The sequence below is a fragment of the Nycticebus coucang genome, chromosome 1 (assembly GCF_027406575.1).
Source record: "Nycticebus coucang isolate mNycCou1 chromosome 1, mNycCou1.pri, whole genome shotgun sequence".
NCBI classification, from domain to species: domain Eukaryota; kingdom Metazoa; phylum Chordata; class Mammalia; order Primates; family Lorisidae; genus Nycticebus; species Nycticebus coucang.
Genome location: NC_069780.1, coordinates 177928282 through 177948893, shown reverse-complemented (window position 1 = coordinate 177948893; position 20612 = coordinate 177928282). Strand labels below are relative to the sequence as shown.

At 36.2% G+C, this 20612-nt stretch overlaps 1 protein-coding gene across 1 annotated transcript in view; it reads right to left on the bottom strand.

Moving 5' to 3' along the window:
* Positions 1–20612, bottom strand: part of CDH12 (cadherin 12) — a 439546-nt gene that overhangs the window by 311942 nt on the left and 106992 nt on the right. The window lies entirely within an intron of this gene.

Here is a 20612-nt window from a genome sequence, read left to right as displayed (position 1 = left end):
TATTACTAATTGGTCATTGCTATTCATCTTTTTGAGTACATTTTTATAAAAACTTGAAAAAATGTTTGTTATAGTGAAGCAAAAGGTGTATCATACACAAAAGCAAATTTTATTAAATTTAAGAACAGTTTAAGGAGAGAACAAATCATCATTTTAAAGTAAACTATTAAGTTAGAATAGGATTTTACATTAGCACCATAGACATCTAGGATTTCTGGGGAACTATTTTGTGCATTTTAAAAATTTTAGGAGCACCTTTTTTTTTACCTAATAGATAACAGTAGTATCCTCTTCCATACCTAGTATGACAACAAAAAATACCTCCAGACATTGCCAAATATCCCTTGGGAGGAGAATAATAGACTAGGATTAAGAACTATAAATTTAGAGAATAAAGAAAAAAAATTAAAGAGCATAGAAGTCCCTGAAGTTAAGAATAGAAAGATTCAGAACATCTAAGAAAGAACAAAATTGCTAAATATAAAAGGACATGATCTTACTAAAATGTAAAGGGTTGGCAAAATGTCAGATATTATAAGGCTTTTATGCTTAAATTTTTAAAAAATGCTTTTCTAGCCTTGTTCAACTAGAAACACGCGACACGTGGGGATGGCTTTGAGGACGGTGCGCAGCTCAGAGAAATCTCGGATCCCTACAAGATGGACAACTGTACTCTGCACTTGGGGGAAATAATCTTCAACCTTTCCTTATAATAAGCATTTTTAAAATTTACTTATCTACTGTCATTCTCTGTTATGTACTAGGTCCTTAATTATACAGTAGATGACAAAGCAGGTGTGCTATTTGTTTCCCTAAACACAGAAACAGGAAACAGTCAAGTAAATAAATAAGGGCATATTATGTCCATGTAAGAAAAGAAAAAAGCAAACAGGAATATCCTAATGGTAAAATTTAAGTTAGAACAACCCCACTGTGATTGACAATTATGCCAAGAACTAAAGGAATAGTAGCATCCCTACAATTTGCAAGCAGGTTTAGGGGAAATGTTGCTGGAGCCAGGGTGTTTACGCATTTGGCATTAGGGCACAGTGTTCAGAGCCCATGAGATTTCCTAAGATGTTGGGAGCCAAAATATATATATAATGCCTCCATAACAATATAAAAAACAACATCAATATGTTTAACTAAATGTCTATAAAACATGACACTTTTGTCAACCAGTCAGCTCCTATCCAGTTCAATGCTTATTCAGTTACGTTTAACATAATAAAGAGTATAACAGTCTTCACAACTATTCCAATTTAAACATTTAACTTGGAGCAATTCAGCATACTTGAGATAAGGAGATGGGGTGTATCCAAAACATATACTCTGAAAGTATTCTATAAGAGCAGTTCGAAAAACATAAATAAATAACATAAGGTATATTTTTTCTACTGTTTGAAGGAGTGAAAGTTTTTGATTAAACACTAATCAAAAAATAAATAATATCTACTTTATTTCATCTTTCCATTCTGGTGAAATAATGGTCATGTAAGTTAACTTCAACCTTCATTGTTCTATATGGAAACCACTAGTTATAAGAAACTACTTAAAATACAGCAATTTGTAATTGTGATATGCTCTACTCTTAAATTATATGCTGAATATCAAAGACTTAGTACAGACAAAAAAAGAATATACAATACCTTAATTTTATGTTTGTTACTTGTTGACACGATACATTAGGCCAAATAAATATACAATATTAAGATTAATATCACTTGCTTATTTTTACCTTTTAATGTGCTTAATAAAAAATTGAAATTCCATATGAAGCTCACATTTATAGCTTATGCTTTTCTTTTCTTTTTTTGTATTAAATCATAAACACATAGATTATGTATACATTATGCATTTATGGGGTACAATGTGCTGACTTCATATAGATTTAGGAACACCTACATCACACTGGTTAATATATACCTCATATTGTTTACTTAATTATTGTGTTAAGACATTTATACTCTATACTAATAGATCTGACCCGTACCCTGGCATTATGCACTATAGGTGAGATCCCAACTATGCTTTTCTTTTAGATAACAGTGATTTAGAAGATATGGGTTAAATCATAAGACTGTGACTTCTACTCAAGAAGTTTATTTTTAATATTTAAAGTCAAATATCTAGTATGAATTCTTTTTTTTTTTTGAGACATAGTCTCACTCTGTCACCCTCGGTAGAGTGTTGTGGCGTCACAGCTCACAGCAACCTCAAACTCCTGGGCTCAAGAGATTCTCTTGCCTCAGCCTCCTGAGTAGCTGGGACTACAGGCGCCCGCCACAATGCCCAGCTATTTTTTGTTGCAGTTGCATCTACTGTTTTATCTGGCTGGGGCCAGGTTCGAACCCACCACCCTCAGTATATGGGGCTGGTGCCCTACTCCCTGGGTCACAGGCGCCACCCACTAGTATGAATTCTATCATGCCTGTGGTAACAATATATCAGGATCAATATACGCATCTGCTTTTAATAAGCCTGTGTGAGCATGACAGTCCTATTTCCCTCCTCTGTTTCCAAGTTTAAGCTTTAACAGCTTAAACTGTTACCTTCCAAAGTGTTTAAATTTCTTGAACTTTCCATTTCTTTCTAAGATTCTTCTCACACTCCTATCAGTCTTAGTCAAGGCTAATACAGTTCAGATGGGGAGATAAACATGAGGTTAAAAGATGAGTGGCAGGTACTGTGACTCCTCAAAGCGATTCTAGAATGTATTACTTATTTTTATTTCTGCCTTCCTAGTCTATGGAATTTTTTTCTTTTCTATTTGGAGATGTGATGTATCAAAACTTAGATTTTCAAGTGCATTGCCATCTAAGATATCTAGAGTATCTTAGATATTCTGGAGACAAGTATCTTTTCTTTTACATTAGAGTTTTTTGTGTTAGATACCTAGCTATATTCATCACTGCCATCATGCAGGTTCAAGCCCCCCTTTCCCCTTAGAAGCCCAAAGTGCCTAAAATCTGAGCTTTATCCTTGCCAACTCAATCATCTAGAAATTCTCATCTAGCTATGTCGTTTCCCTCTGTCTGTGATGTTAGAATGTGGGTATGTAATGTGAGGAGATTAGCTCCAAAATGACTGGTAAGTAGAGGAGGCTGTGAATAAAACACAGAAAGCACAGCAGTCCTCCTGATCCACAGGGGACACGCTCTAGCACCCCCAGAGGAGGCCTGAAACTACAGAACTGAATCTGAGCACCCGTAATCAGAGTGTGTTTCTGTTCATGTTTCCCCCCTCTCCCATCCCTCTGACAAACACACACACACTTGACTTTTCCATCTTAACTGAGCACTAGCACATCCTGTGGCTGTAAATTTTGCAGGGTGAGACATAAAAAGTAGCAGAAATTTCTTGTCATTCTTCACTATTTGACAGGTAGAAGATTCATATTTACCATAGCAACTTCAGAATCTGATTTTTTTCCCCTTTCATTCTTGATTCAGAGGAGAACTTTCACCTTTTCACTCAAAGGGAGCACTTATGGTTTCTCTTTGACATATCCAAGATGGTAGCATCACTGCTCTTGGGCTTTGGGGCCATTAAGTAACATATGGGTTACTTAAACACAGCACTGTGATACCCCAAGAGTTGATCACCAGGACACATATACGTAGTGCCTACAGGCTAGACAAAGGGGTGATTCACATTGTCGGGGGACAGAGGGGGATTGTATCACGCTACTCAGAACAGCACACAATTCACAATATATCAATAGTTTATTTCTGGATTTTTCATTTACGATTTTTGGGCTACACTTGATTGTGAGTTACTGAAATCTAAAGAGCAAAACTGCATATGAAGGGGGGCACTGTATCATAAGCCAATTACTCAATACATAAATAATTGCACCAAATAATAGCAACTAAACACAAAATATGACAATAAGGCTGAAGTTACCGGGAGCCACACAGGAATGCAATACAGAATACAACACCCCTTTCCTTCAGGCTCACATTTGGGTCTTCTTATCCTTCTTTCTTCTTAGAGTAGAATCTTGTATTTATAGAGTTATTTATTACTTAGTAGTTTATTTTGCAAATATTTTCATTAAAAATGGATGCTTGGCATTTTTTTTGGTTGGAAGATTTTTATTGTTTCTTTGATCTCAGTGCTTGAAATTGGTCTGTTCAGGAGCTCTATTTCTTCCTGGCTGAGTCTAGGGAGAGGGTGTGATTCCAAATATTGATCCATTTCTTTCACATTGTCAAATTTCTGGGCATAGAGTTTCTGTTAGTATTCAGAGATGATCTCTTGTATCTCTGTGGGATCAGTTGTTATTTCCCCTTTATCATTTCTGATTGAGGTTACTAGAGACTACTTTTCTATTCCTCGTTAGTCTGGCCAATGGTTTATCTATTTTATTTATTTTTTCAAAAAACCAACTCCGTATTTCATTAATTTTCTGAATGATTCTTTTGTTTTCAATTTCATTGATCTCTGATTTGATTTTGGATATTTCTTTTCTTCTCCTGAGTTTAGGCTTAGATTGTTCTTCTTTTTCCAATTCCATAAGATCTCTTGTGAGATTGTTGATGCACTCTCTTTCTGTTTTTCGAATGTAGGCATCTAAAGTGATGAATTTTCCTCTCAAAACTGCTTTTGCAGTATCCCACACGTTTTGGTAGCTTGTGTCTTCTTGTTGTTATGCTCAAGGAAGTTAATGATTTCCTGTTTTATTTCTTCCTGCACCCATCTGTTATTCAACAGAAGATTATTTAATTTCCATGCCTTTGGGTGGGGTCGAGCATTTTTGTTAGAGTTGAGTTCCACCTTTAGTGCCTTATGGTCTGAGAAGATACAAGGTAAAATTTCAATTCTTTTGATTCTGTTGATATTTGTTTTGTGTCCCAGGATATGATCAATTTTGGAGAATGTTCCATGGGGTGATGAGAAGAATGTATATTCTTTATCTTTGGGATGGAGTGTTCTATATGCGTCTATCAAGCACAGTTGTTCTAGGGTCTCATTTAAATCTCTTATATCTTTGTTTAATTTCTGTTTAGAGGATCTGTCCAGCTCTGTAAGAGGAGTGTTAAAGTCCCCTGTTATGATGGTATTATCAGATATCATATTGCTCAGACTGAGTAAGGTCTGTTTCAAGAATCTGGGAGCATTTAAATTGGGTGCATAAATATTTAGAATTGAAATGTCTTCTTGTTGTATTTTTCCCTTGACCAATATAAAGTGACAAACTTTGCCTTTTTTGACTTTAGTTGCTTTAAATCCACATGTATCTGAAAATAAGATTGCACTCCTCTTTTCTTCTGAATTCCATTTGCCTGAAAAATTGTCTTCCAACCCTTGACTCGGAGCTTTAATTTGTCTTTTGAAGCCAGGTGTGTTTCTTGCAGACAGCAAATGAATGGCTTGTGTTTTTTAATCCAGTCAACCAATCTATGTCTCTTCAGTGGGGAGTTCAGGCCATTAACATTTATTGAGATAATTGATAAGTGTGGTAGTATTCTATTTATCTTATTTTGTGAGAGTCCATTGCTTAGTTTTATCTTTTGCATCAGTGTGGAGGTTAGGTTCTGTCCTTTAATTTCTGAGTTCTTAGTTTGCTGCTGATCCATTGTGGTGGTCAGTGTGCAGAACAGGTTGAAGTATTTCCTGTGGAGCTGGTCTTGTTGTGGCGAATTTCCTCAATGTTTGTATATCCATAAATGATTTGATTTCTCCATCAATTTTGAAGCTTAGCTTAGCAGGGTACAGAATTCTGGGCTGGAAATTGTTCTGTTTAAGTAGATTAAAGGTAGATGACCATTGTCTTCTTGCTTGGAAAGATTCATTAGAGAAGTCTGCAGTCACTCTGATGGATTTGCCCCTGTAGGTCAACTGGCACTTACTCCTGGCAGCTTGCAGAATCTTTTCTTTTGTCTTGACTTTGGACAAGTTCATCACAATGTGTCTTGGAGAAGCTCGGTTAGAGTTGAATTCTATCAAACCTTCAAGGAAGAGCTTATTCCTGTACTGCAGAAACTATTCCAAAAAATTGAGGAAGAAGGAATCTTCCCCCAACACATTCTATGAAGCAAACATCACCCTGATACCAAAACCAGGAAAAGACCCAAACAAAAAGGAGAATTTCAGACCAATCTCACTCATGAATATAGATGCAAAAATTCTCAACAAAATCCTAGCGAACAGATTACAACTTATCATCAAAAAAGTCATTAATCATGATCAAGTAGGCTTCATCCCAGAGATGCAAGGCTGGGTTAACATACGCAAATCCATAAACGTTATCCACCATATAAACAGAGGCAAAAATAAAGATCCCATGATCCTCTCAATAGATGCAGAAAAAGCATTTGATAAAATCCAGCATCCTTTTCTAATTAGAACACTGAAGAGTATAGCCATAGGTGGCACATTTCTAAAACTGATTGAAGCTATCTATGACAAACACACAGCCAATATTTTACTGAATGGAGTAAAACTGAAAGCTTTTCCTCTTAGAACTGGAACCAGACAAGGTTGTCCTGTGTCACCTTTACTATTCAACGTAGTGCTGGAAGTTCTAGCCAATACAATTAGGCAAGACAAGGAAATAAAGGGAATCCAAATGGGAGCAGAGGAGGGCAAACTCTCCCTCTTTGCTGATGACACGATCTTATACTTACAGAACCCCAAAGACTCAACCACAAGACTCCTAGAAGTCATCAAAAAATACAGTAATGTTTCAGGATATAAAATCAATGTCCACAAGTCAGTAGCCTTTGTATACACCAATAATAGTCAAGATGAGAAGCTAATTAAGGACACAACTCCCTTCACCATAGTTTCAAAGAAAATGAAATACCTAGGAATATACCTAACAAAGGAGGTGAAGGACCTCTATAAAGAAAACTGTGAACTCCTCAGAAAGGAAATAGCAGAGGATATTAACAAATGGAAGAACATACCATGCTCATGGACGGGAAGAATCAACATTGTTAAAATGTCTATATTTCCCAAAGCAATCTACCTATTCAATGCCATTCCTATCAATATACCAACATCGTACTTTCAAGATTTGGAAAAAATGATTCTGCATTTTGTATGGAACCGGAAAAAAACCCGTATAGCTAAGGCAGTTCTTTGTAACAAAAATAAAGCTGGAGGCATCAGCATACCAGATTTTAGTCTGTACTACAAAGCCATAGTGCTCAAGACAGCATGATACTGGCACAAAAACAGAGACATAGACACTTGGAATCGAATTGAAAACCAAGAAATGAAACTAACATTTTACAACCACCTAATCTTTGACAAACCAAACAAGAACATACCTTGGGGGAAAGACTCCCAAGGTATTGAGGGAAAGACCTATTCAATAAATGGTGTTGGGAGAACTGGATGTCTACATGTAAAAGACTGAAACTGGACCCACACCTTTCCCCACTCACAAAAATTGATTCAAGATGGATAAAGGACTTAAACTTAAGGCATGAAACAATAAAAATCCTCCAAGAAAGCATAGGAAAAACACTGGGAGATATTGGCCTGGGGAAAGACTTCATGAAGAAGACTGCCATGGCAATTGCAACAACAACAAAAATAAACAAATGGGACTTCATTAAACTGAAAAGCTTCTGTACAACTAAGGAGACAATAACCAAAGCAAAGAGACAACCTACACAATGGGAAAGGATATTTGCATATTTTCAATCAGACAAAAGCTTGATAACTAGGATCTATAGAGAACTCAAATTAATCCACATGAAAAAAGCCAACAATCCCATATATCAATGGGAAAGAGTCATGAATAGAACTTTCTCTAAAGATGACAGATGAATGGCTAACAAACACATGAAAAAATGTTCATCATCTCTATATATTGGAGAAATGCAAATCAGAACAACCCTGAGATATCATCTAACCCCAGTGAGAATGGCCCACATCACAAAATCTCAAAACTGCAGATGCTGGCGTGGATGTGGAGAGAAGGGAACACTTTTACACTGATTATGGGACTGCAAACTAGTACAACCTTTCTGGAAGGAAGTATGGAGAAACCTCAAAGCACTCAAGCTAGACCTCCCATTTGATCCTGCAATCCCATTACTGGGCATCTACCCAGAAGGAAAAAAATCCTTTTATCATAAGGACACTTGTACTAGACTGTTTATTGCAGCTCAATTTACAATCCCCAAAATGTGGAAACAGCCTAAATGCCCACCAACCCAGGAATGGATTAACAAGCTGTGGTATATGTATACCATGGAATACTATTCAGCCATTAAAAAAAATGGAGACTTTACATCCCTTGTATTAACCTGGATGGACGTGGAAGACATTATTCTTAGTAAAGCATCACAAGAATGGAGAAGCATGAATCCTATGTACTCAATTTTGATATGAGGACAATTAATGACAATTAAGGTTATGGGGGGGAAGCAGAAAGAGGGAAGGAGGGAGGGGGTGGGGCCTTGGTGTGTGTCACACTTTATGGGGGCAAGACATGATTGCAAGAGGGACTTTACCTAACAATTGCAATCAGTGTAACTTGGCTTATTGTACCCTCAATGAATCCCCCCCCCCAAAAAAAAAATGGATGCCTGTGCTTTAGTTGGGTTATAGATTTCATATGAAAGCTATAAATTAGTTTCATAGTAGGACTGAGTATACTGGATACTTTTTCTTCCATTCTTGAGATACTTTGCTATGGGGAAAGGGAGGGGAGGGGAGGGGGAAGGATGGGTGGAGGGAAGGTTATTGGCGGGACCACAGCTATGTTGCATCTTACAACGGTACATGAGAAACTTACTAAATGTAGAGTATAAATGTCTTAACACAATAACTAAGAAATTGCCATGAAGGCTATGTTAACAAGTTTGATGAAAATATTTCAAATTGTATATAAAACGAGCACATTGTACCCCGTGACTGCATTAATGTACACAGCTATGATTTAATAAACAAAAATAAAAGATTAAAAAAATAAAATAAAACACAGTAAAAAAAATGGATGCCTGATAGTTTTGACCCTTTTGGATAGATTTGGGGGATCTGCACATATTTTTCCCCTGAGTCCTGTTTTTCAATAGGAATGCTGCTGAATTCAACAATTTTTAGGAACTCACAAATCCCATTGTGGTAGCAACACTTGTAGTTAAAATATAAGAGCTTCTCCTTGCACACATTAAAATCCAGAATTTTAATGACATTCATGAATTCACTGGGCCTGCGTAATAGAAATTTGCATGCTCGACCCTTGTCATTCCCCTTATTTCCTTTAATTTTAATTAAAACTCATCACAGCCATTTTCCGTAGACATGGATTCATGTGATGACTCGTTGATTCTTTTCTGAGTGGAGTGGTGCAAGAAGAGGGGATAGAGACTGCAACGATGTCCTTTTCATCAGCCATTCTGTCCCTGGGATCTACAATACCATTTGGCATATGGTAGGCAGCAAATACATAATTGTTAAGTTTGAATAAATTATTAACTGATGATAGCCAACTTTTATTGAAAATTTATAATGTTACACCTTATGTTGTATTTTCTGTGCTGTGCAATAGATCTGTGAAAGAGATGGTGTTATTGTATCTGTTTGACAGAAAAATGGAGGGACAGAGTAGTTGAATGACTTGGCCATCATCCAAAAATTAGTTCATAGCAAGCAGGCTTGAATCTGGGTAGTCTAAATCCAGAACTCATACTCTTAATTGTGATACTACAGTATTTCCCCTCTGTTAATACACACATAAATTAAAAAAAAAAATACCCCAAGGTTTTAAATTCTAGCAAAACAAGGAACATGAGCTTGGAGATGTGAGTTCTAAACTCTTTTTCAAAAACTAAGTAGGTATTTCAATATTGGGAAGCCTAAATTTTCTTTGAATTCATTTAAGTCTTCTATAAAATTAGGAGATTGAAGTTGTTAGATCAAAATAGTTTCTTTGAAGTCACAAGATCCAGGACTTCCAGCTTCCACCCTTCTGCCACCTCCCACTAGGTTGTCAAAATAACATATAATTCTAAGCAGAGGCAGGAAAAATATGCAATAATAAACAGAGCCAGGGTGCTAATAAGTTGGATGGTGGCTGAAAATTCATAAAGTGCTCTAACAACCCAGCTAATCCCCATATGGCAATTCATTAAACATAAGGTGACTTGATATAGCTGTTATAAGTAGAAGCCGGCATGGTAGTGTTCAGTTCATAGTGAACTTGAACTGTACATGCACTGCTGGGGTCATTTAAATGAGTTGGCACCCTGTTTGACCCACTTGACAAACTCTGAATTTGAGGATTACTTCCAACTTTGGTATTATTAAAATAAATCAACTAATTAACAGATCAATAAAAAGATTGACTTTGGAATGAGACAGATCTGAAGTGTCATTTCAAATGAAGTCATAGCATAGATTTATTTTTTTTTTTTTTAAGCAACGGTCCATTAAGTAGCATTTGAACTATGGGACACAGTTAACAATGTTCTCGATCAACAGAATTCTCTATACATGACAAAATAAACATTTTTTAATTTCATCACTCAATTAGAATGTGTGTACAAATGTATTTCTTAACTCCTGTCATGGTTTTATGATCTTAAAATTCATTCCAAGTGTCCATGACACTGTAATCCTTTAGTGAACAGATGAGACAATGTTATTTTCAGCATATCATGCTGCTCCCAGCAGGTCCCAGCCTCTGGCCACAGCTGTCAGCCAGTGAGTGTTTAAAGTGCTCTATCACAACAAAAATAATGCAAGGAGACTGAAGGATTCCAGTTCTTAAGTGAAAGGGAAACAACTCCCTTAAGCACAAAACAGGCTAAATTACAAGGAAACACTCTACCCAGCCAGACCCCTGGTACACGTGGCCCCTGTTGTTATAAAAGAAAGAAGAACAGATGGATTCTGAGGTGTCAGTACCCTATGGAAACAACCTTAAAGTGGACATATTTTTTACAGAGAACATGATCAGTGTTTTATCCCATATAGCAGATTTTAGTGATAGTGGTTAAAAATTTATATTTGTCCATTCTTCCTAATCTTTTGTAGAACCAAAGTAGCTTCACAACGAATTCTCAACCCTGATGATGAGTCTCTGGAGCCAAATATTCTCTTTAGCAGAAGGCATTTTTTTTTTTTTTTAAATGGTCATCTATAAAAGCAGGAGTTACTTGGTTGTGAAATAGCCACTGCAAATGACACTTTTCCTGTAAGTGAAAGTATCTTCAAAGCTAAAAGATATGCAAAGACTGTGGTTTTGGTAGTTATTTATTTAATTTGGGGTGTGTTTGCTTTTAAGAATAACTCCTGAAAAGGGGCCTATATGTTCAATACAAGTTACGTTTAAAGGATTTTCTTTTTCTTTCTTTCTTTCTTTTTTTTTTTTTTGCAGTTTGGCTGGGGCCGGGTTTGAACCTGCCAGCCTTGGTATATGGGGCCAGCGCCCCACTCACTGGGCCACAGGCACCACCCTACCTAAAGGGTTTTCCTTGTCAAGGGACAACTTATTGATAGTTACATTAAAAAGTGTTTTCTATAATGGTCTATTAAAAAGTGTTCTCTATAATGGTCAGTAATCTAAGACTCCCTACATATTGGATAACTCTTCAAGGGCAATTATGCCACTGGTCTATTTTAAACTAATATTCTATGGTGTAAATTTTCAAGGGAACTTCTTAAAGTTTATTTTTTTAAAGACGGATACAGTTTTCCTACTTCCTCTTGTGAATAAATAGTCTTTTAATTTGAAATAGTACCCAAAGTGATCCCTATTCCAATTACATAAATTAAGGTCTTATTTCCCTATTTTCAAAAAAAAAAAAAAATCAAAGGCAACATAATTTATAAAATTAAAATTATTAAAATGTCAACAATTAACTATATGCTGTTTTTACTATGAAAATATAACTGTGTGATTAACTTTACAAATTAAATTTTCTGCTTTCTATATTGAACTAAATGTGTTATAATCAATAACCATTTAAAGGTTCATGGCAAATACAAAAAATTATTTGAAGGTTTTAACTGACATTATTACGCACAATTTTGATTTTTGTTGTGAAATGATTATAGTTCTTGGAATGCCTGGAAGAAGAGCCAACATCCCTCCCAGAATATTTTTGGTGCTAGTTAAACCCACAGACCAAAAGGAAGCTTTGTGCTCTGTGGAGCAAAACCCTAATGTGTAATCTTCTATTAGCCACTGTGAAGTAAAAACAGTAAACCAATCTCCATTGCTTCTTATGAATGAAGCAGAGGTAACTTGTTGGTGGTGATAGTTCAATAATCTTAATTTACAGAGTTCTTTGACCCTTGCTCTCTGACTTATCTAGGTTCTATTCTCTACTTCACAAACTTTTAGGATGCCAAACTGCACCAACTATTTGAATGTTGTTGTTGTTGTTTTGATACAGAGTGTTACTCTATTGCCCTGGGGAGAGTGCTATGGTGTTATACCTCACAGCAACCTCAATCTCTTGGTTGATCAATCCTCTTGCCTCAGCCTCCTTAGTAGCTAGGACTAAAGGCACCTGCCATACCCCATCTACTCACTCATTTCATTTGTTTGTTTGTTTTTTCTATTATTTTTTCTTTTGCAGACTTCCAAAACTTTCTTACTATCAGGATCTCATTAGACAACTTAGAATGCTACATCGACTATCTAATTTTTCCAGAACATAGGAAGTGTATTGATTCTATCCTGTGGACCATAGCCAGGATTACCTTAGGATTTAAGTCTCTCTAGAAGTATTTTTCATTTTAACAAGTATTATTAAAGAAGATTGTAAAAAGCAAAAATACTTTTCATAAAAACAAAGAAAACATCAAAAATTGAGGCCTATGAAAAAACACATACATAAGAGCCACTTGTGTCTTTTGTTAATTTTATAAATCAAAGCAAGTGGTAAAATATTATTTCCAAGAAATTATATACAATTGTGTAATTCTATAAACTGCAGATGAGGAAATTGTGATCTAGATATAAGACAGATTTCCTTAATCTTATAATTCTTGGATTGGCAAACTTTCTATAAAAACACAAATAGTATGCATTTTATTTAGCCTTTGTAGGGTAAAGATCTCTGTCTAAATTACTCAACTCTGCTGTTGTACCCCAAAAGAAGTTAGTAACAACAAGTAGCCAAATGGGTATGTGGCCAACAGCACTATATTTACAAAATCAGGCAGTTAGCTGGATATATCTAGGAATTATCAACTGCTGACCCTGAAGATCCTCTGAATTGTAATTTCAAAGAGGTGCATGGAAATGTATCTTTACAAAGTCACTAATAATTACAAGTCAGCCTCTGACATTCATCATGTTTTTTTTTTTTTTGTAGAGACAGGGTCTCACTTTATGGCCCTCGGTAGAGTGCCGTGGCCTCACACAGCTCACAGCAGCCTCCAACTCCTGGGCTTAAGCGATTCTCTTGCCTCAGCCTCCCGAGTAGCTGGGACTACAGGCATCCGCCACAATGCCCGGCTATTTTTTGGTTGCAGTTTGGCCGGGGCCGGGTTTGAACCCGCCACCCTCGGTATATGGGGCCGGCGCCTTACCGACTGAGCCACAGGCGCCACCCTGACATTCATCATGTTTAAGACCATTATATTTGTTTAATATTCTTTATTTTTCAAATACATAAGGTGTTCGAAATGAACTTGGGAACCTACTGTTGCAGTAAGACATTATGATGCACAGAGAGCGCTCTCCATCTTTAACTGGCATTTATTCTTTGTAATTGAGATCTGAGCATTAAAATCATGGCCTTGATTGCTCTGAAGAGATTGTACTATGAATATGCCTTGAATATGCCTCTCAAAAACATGTGTTGAAAACTGAATCCTGGCTGGGCACCATGTCTCACTCCTCCAATCCTAGCACTCTGGGAGGCCGAGGTGGGAGGGTCCCTTGAGCTCTGGAGACCAGAGACCAGTGTGAGCTAAAAGTGAGACCCTGGCTCTACTACAAATAGAAAAAATTAGTCAAGCATTTGTGGTAGGTGACTGTAGTTACAGCTACTTGGGAGGTTGACACAGAAGGATAGCTTGGACTTGGAGTTTGATGTTGCTGAAGTTAGGCTGATACCATGGCTGGGAAGGAAGGAAGGGAGGGAGGGATGAAAGAGAAAAAGAAAACTGAATCCTCAATGTAACATATTGGGAATTGGGACTTAACCAAAGGCGATTAGGTCAGGATGGCTCCATCTTTACGAATGGATTAATGGTATTATCTGTAGAGTGGGTTAGTTATCAAAGGGGTAGACTCAGCTACCTCTCTGGGCCTCCCTCTTCTTCCTTCCATCTTTAGCCGTGGAATATGATGCCTAAAGGAGGCCCTCCCAAGGTTCCAGAAAATAGACTAAGACAGCTTCAACATACAGTAGGAAACACAGCATATCTCAGGGAGGAGCAGACACTAATGTGCATTGCCTGCATCATGAGAGGCTTGGAAGTACCCAGTGTGATTTGCGTGCGTCCCCTGTTTTCATGATTAATAAATACAGTACTTCGGCAGATGCCTTTTCTGACTTTCAACACTTAGAAACAGCAGGTGGGTGACACAGACAGAAAAACTAAAGCCTTACTTACATGATAGTTTCTAATCTTATATTTTGATGTACGTAGTCTCATGAAAGCAAAACTAATAACCTTTTTATCTTTAAAAAAACGAAAGTTCTTATTCTATTCTTCTTTCACTCTTGACTCTTTCTCTCTTAGGAGTTGCAATCCTCTTAAAATAGCTGAAAATTACCTTAGCATTGAACTCTAAGACATGATGCAGGCAGCTTTTATTCTTATAATGAATAATCCAAAAGACAGATGGGGGAAAAAGGATCTTGACACCTGGGTAGCTGCATTTCAACACAGATTTTATCAAATGATGAACAAATTGCCCTCTATTTGCTGGTGTGAACACGTAGACAAATATTGACTTGGACAGATGCTGAACTTTTCTTTAATTTCATAAATTGGATTGTGTTCCTTCTGTACTTCAAGCAGAGTCCTTATTGCTTCTTAGGAAGCTAACCATTTACCACTTATTCAACAGCTAATAAAATCCAGAAACTAGTTTGCTTTACACATGATTGCATCGCATCAAGAAATTTATTTATTTCTAGGGTTTCAAACTCACTCCTTCTCAGTTAAAGGTTACATACAAAAGACTAAAAATAACATATACTTCCATTTCTCCTTTAATCTTAGAAAGTTTTGCATTTGCCATTTAATTCATATAACATGATTTTGTGGTCAATATTTATCCAATGTAATATCAGCGACATAGAAATATAGAAAATAATGGCATTATTTAAATGAAGTAAGTTACACTTGCTTATCAAGTTGGTTTTTTGACAATAAATACCAATCCGTGAAGGTACTACATTGCACTTCGCATTATGGTTTAGAAGAAAAAAAAATCAGTAGCACACAGGTAAGGGTTGTGCTCATTGTAACCAAAGAAATTGTCTCTGGTGAGGCCACTTTAGGTGAAGTCACATGGAATGTTATGAGAAAAGTGTAATGGCAAACCTAAAGCTTTATAAATTGAGAAGGTAATCAAATAGTTATAGAGACCTTGCAAGTAAATAAATATTGTGCCAACATGACACTGGTTATACCATGCAAAATAAATATTTTTATGTAATATTTGTAATATATACTAAAAATGGACTATTGCATAACTATCACGAGTTTCTTTGTGTGACATGTGAATAAAACCATATAAAAATACGTACCATATTAAATGGTTTTAGATACATGTTTGGTGTATATGTCCACCTTTGACTGTTACCCTGTCTCTGTGAAGTTTGGATTTGGAAAGGGATGTTGCTTCATCTTGAATCAGATAAAACAAGAAAGGAATGAAGAAAAGGATAAAGAAATGAAGTGAGAGAATGAGGAAGAGAAATAAAAGTTAGTTTTATTATTACCAAGGCTGACCTGGAAGAAGATACCTCTCCTAACAGGGTTGGGAATGTGCACGTTCAAAACCCTGGCTGATGTTGCCAAATTCCTCTCCGCAGTGAACGCGATGAATGATACTCCCACCAGAAGTATTGGAGAGCCGACAGTCCTTTATCTTCTAGCATTCTCTTTACTTCCAGGGGTTTTAATCTTTGCTAACCTAGTAATAGTTTTATCACGTAAATTTGCCAATTGCTCTAATATCTTTTATTAACTAATACATGTAATAATAATTATATAATTATATAACATCATACAAACAGATTTTTTAATTGACCTATATTCTAAAATATAGGCACTCTTGCAAAAACCTTATGTTATTAATCATTCAATAATAAAAAAAGTCCCCACATTGTTTTTACCATCTGCATCTTACTGAAGATGAGAAAACTGAGAAAGAGCGAAGTTCTGTCTGCCCGTCTCATGGGTTCCAGCCTGCATGGACCCTAGTTGACTAAATGTCTATGAGCTCCTTATGCTTCAAAAAAGAATGCATCTCTAAAGTTTGCACTAAAAACGTCACATATCATAATAGGTAATAGCTTTTAAGTACTCCTATGTCTCTTTTTGTAACCCCTTCCATTTTTACACAGAGGCACCAGTTGTACATGGCATTAAGAGGCATCACTATCAATATTATATGCATCTCAATAGAAATGATATTCTGAAATTAGAAGACAAAATATCTAACAGGTGAGTCTTCCAGCATCGCTGAGGTGATAAAAGAAATAAGGAAGGAAGTTTTGTTGTTCATTTCCCTGACTTGCTCTGAGTTCTTCCCTTTCTCCAAGCTACCAAACCTGCTGCAGATCAAGTTCAAGTGCACTGAAGGATGTCAAAACTAGCCTCTAGGACATGTTATAATGCACATTTCCACTCGTTCTGATATATATCTACTTGAGAGTAAATTGGTAGGCATTGTGTTATCTTTATCATAAAGTGCCTCAATCCCATGTGATAAAATAGAAAAATAAATTATTTTCATGAATATATGAAATAATTATTAGATTAAAAGTCATATTAAGTTTTATTTTATTTTATTTTATTTTTTTTAAGACTGAGTCTCAAACTGTTGCCCTAGGCAGAGTGCTGTGGCATCATAGCTCACAGGAGCCTCCAACTCTTGGACTCAAGTGATCCTTTTGCCTCAGTTTTTCTATTTTTAGTAGAGATGGTTTCTTGCTTTTGCTCAGGCTATTCTCAAATTATGAGCTCAGGCAGTCCACCAGCCTCAGCCTCCTAGAGTGCTGGCATTACAGGCATGAGCCACTGCACCCAGCCAATATATTAAATTTTATAAAAAAAATTGTATTCTATATATGAATAATAATCAAAAAATACATTCATAGTAATAAGCAAGATAAATAGAGACAAAGGGAGCAGGTAATAATGTAAAGCTTTCTGGCCTTACAGAAGTGATGTGTGTACACCATGAACAGCTTTTTCTATGAGTGAATAAGGGAATACACAGGAAGATTTGTATCACTTTGCTGTTTGTTGTAGCAAATAGAAGTAGTCACACAGCTGTGCATCTCTACAGCAGTGGAGATAGAAACCGTGTTACAGGCACCGGGTAAAACACTAAAGCAATCACAAGTAATGGACTAGATTTACATGCAGCAGCATGGGTAAATCTGAAAACTGTAGTGTTGAGTAAAAGCACGAAACAGAATTATTTTTAACAAAGATAATTTCTGCATTTAAGGATCATGCATAATCAAGATGATATGTTTTTAATGATACTTATTTAAGGACAGATATTAAAAGTGGATTGGAAGGACAGGTATGCTTTTGGATGACTGTTTCTAGACAGGCAAAGGCATGAAGAAGAGGGGTGAAGAGACAATTATGTAAAGGACAGAAGTATGACATTTTGCAATGATGACAGCCAACCACGAGCTGAGGTACATGATCAACTCATATACCTGGGGTGTAACAGAGAATGAAGTGTCTGGAAACTCATCAGGTGGGCAACGTAAAGCCTAAATTTCAACACTTAGACATGCAGTGATTTTATTTCTGTAGAAATGCCATCCTGAGTGAAAACAGATGACAAATAATGGTAGGCTGTAGAAGGCTTCTCTGTAATAATAAGTCTTATGTCAAATTAGGCTTTTAATGATCTTGGAAAGGATCTGGCGCGTTGATCAATGTTTTCTCAGCAACTCCCATGAGAAAAGAAAAGTTTTGTGTCCTAGTACTATATTAATTTTGAAAGTATAAAGTCATTACTATTTTGAGATCATTATTTTAAGGTTTTAGAATGCATAATTTAAGCAACATTTATAAATTTTCCATGCAATTATCAGAATATTTTGAATCAAATACTGGATAAAAATTAACATCATTAAAAAGTGTGGAAAAATACCACCTACTTTGTTTGCAAGGGACTGATCATCGCAACTCATCCCACTTTTTATGATATTTGAAATTAGAGGGAGACAATTGTCTGGGCATCTCAGTATTTCTGTACAGATTACAAATGAGACACCGACTGCCCTTTGATTTTAGACCGTCTTTTCAGGGATGGAAGATGGAGATGAAGATTTGCACCAAAGCAGAGGACGGTTTCCTTACTGCCTTGGGAGATGGAGATAATGTCCCTCTCCAAACCAAAGTCAAGCATGCTTACTGCCCATTATAAATGACTCAGATCGTCTAAGTTCAAAGTTCCTTTCTGTAATGTAGCTCACTGCATGCACAGGTGTCACTCAGTGCTTTTCCCATCACCTCATGGGCTTTGAGGATCAGGGAGCCGGCACTGAAAAATGCTGATATACTGCCAGCCGCTGTCACTGTGAGTAATGGAGCACGCTGTCCCTGACCCCCAGTCTCAGGCCTTCCCCCAGCATTCATGCAACTGATGGTTTCATAAGTTGTTAACTGCCAGGAGGGTTAAAATCTTAAACAGTTTATAGTCCTTAATAATAATCAAGAGGAACTGGATTGAAAACACTTGAAAGTCTCTTTTATTTTTGCATCTGTGTGTACATCACAAACAAATGTATTTCATTGATTGAAAACATTAGGAAAGATTCCTCAGGTTATCAGAAGTGTTGTATGGGAAGCAAAGCTCCATTTCCATCCTCTTGGAGTCTTAGCTTTGCAGAGAAGTAAATCGACATAAGATGGTCTAACAGGAATAAAGTTCACAAATGTATTTAATACAAGTTTTATGTGGCACAGAAATCCACAAAAAGACATGAATTCTCAAAGAAGCAGAGTCACTCACATATTGAATTGGACAGAGTAGTAAATTATAAAATAGGAGAAGGCAAAGGGGCTTGGGCTGGGCTACTTAATGGGGTAGAAAAGTGGATTGGGAAATAAGGATTTGTTTAAGAAGGTTGCCTTGTACAGATTTCCCTTGGCTTTAATTTCTCATCCTTAATACGATAAGAATATTTATTTCTGCTGTAGAAAGGACATCTTTCATAAGGAAATTTTATCTACTGCTTTCAAGCAACAGAATGAAGACCATCATTATCTGCTGTGTGTGTGTGAGTTTTTTTTTTTAAGTACTTGTAATTCAAAGTACTCAGAATGGTAGAGCAACATATTTTAGGCTGGCCTATTCTTAACTCCTTCAGCATTCAACCATAAACTCTACAAATATAACTGAAATAACTACTCAATTATATGACATGATTTGAGACTTCTTAATGTTCCCTAAGTCATTATATTCCTTTTATTTTCTTGAATGGGTGGATGGTGGTGGTTATTCATGGCCTTTTCTTGTGATCCCCTTTCAAGTGACACCACTGTGGAGGTAACGTTCATGTTACAGCTAAATGTATATTCAATTGTCAAATTATTTTGCGAGATGACAGTGGTGATCCGACAAAGTAAGAAATCTGATAAAATGGGCTTAAAGAAAAGAGAGATATGCCTTTAAAAGTTGCCTTTTATTCTACAAAAAATGAAATGTAAAAAGGGTAGGTAAGAGGATTGTGGATCTGATGCAGCTGCTTTCCCACGTTTCCTGACACCAACCCCTAGGCTCTGATCATAAATCTAGGGACATTCTCTACAGTTTGTTGAATAATTCAATTTGAGTTTCATTATGTATTTGGCGCTCCTGGTTACAAGTGAATTTTTCATTTACATAATCACATTCTGCCCACTTGAACATTCCCTACGCAGTTGCACTTTTATATAATATACTTGTTCACCATCTGTCCTCAATTTTGGTCAAGAGATACTTCATATTTTCCAACACTTTGCATGGCAATTTTGCTACCCCAAAAGTCATTTTTGTTAATAGACATCTTGCTTTGTGTAAGACACTTTAGTCTCTTACTGGCTGAAAGATGGCTGGCTTTGAAAGCTTTATATTCACCTCTCTTAACAAAAAGAAAGTTCTCATGTACCCACCAAATATATTTGAAATTTGAAATGCACATATAGACACATGCATGTACTATAATTGTTATAAATAAACTGCTTGAAATATATGACTGTGGACATGTAAGCATACACAATGGTCTAGATTACAGATGTTTGCATTCTGGAATTCAACCTAGTTATAGTAATATATAAAAATAATTTAATAGTACTCATTATTTAAAAATATTTTTAGATCTTCTAAAATAGTCTTATAAAAATATTAATGTATTTAGAAATCAACTAGAAATTACTCAAGAGTATCAGGTAGATTAAGCCTTTCTTCTATTTCTTTTTTCTAGCAATGTGAAAGG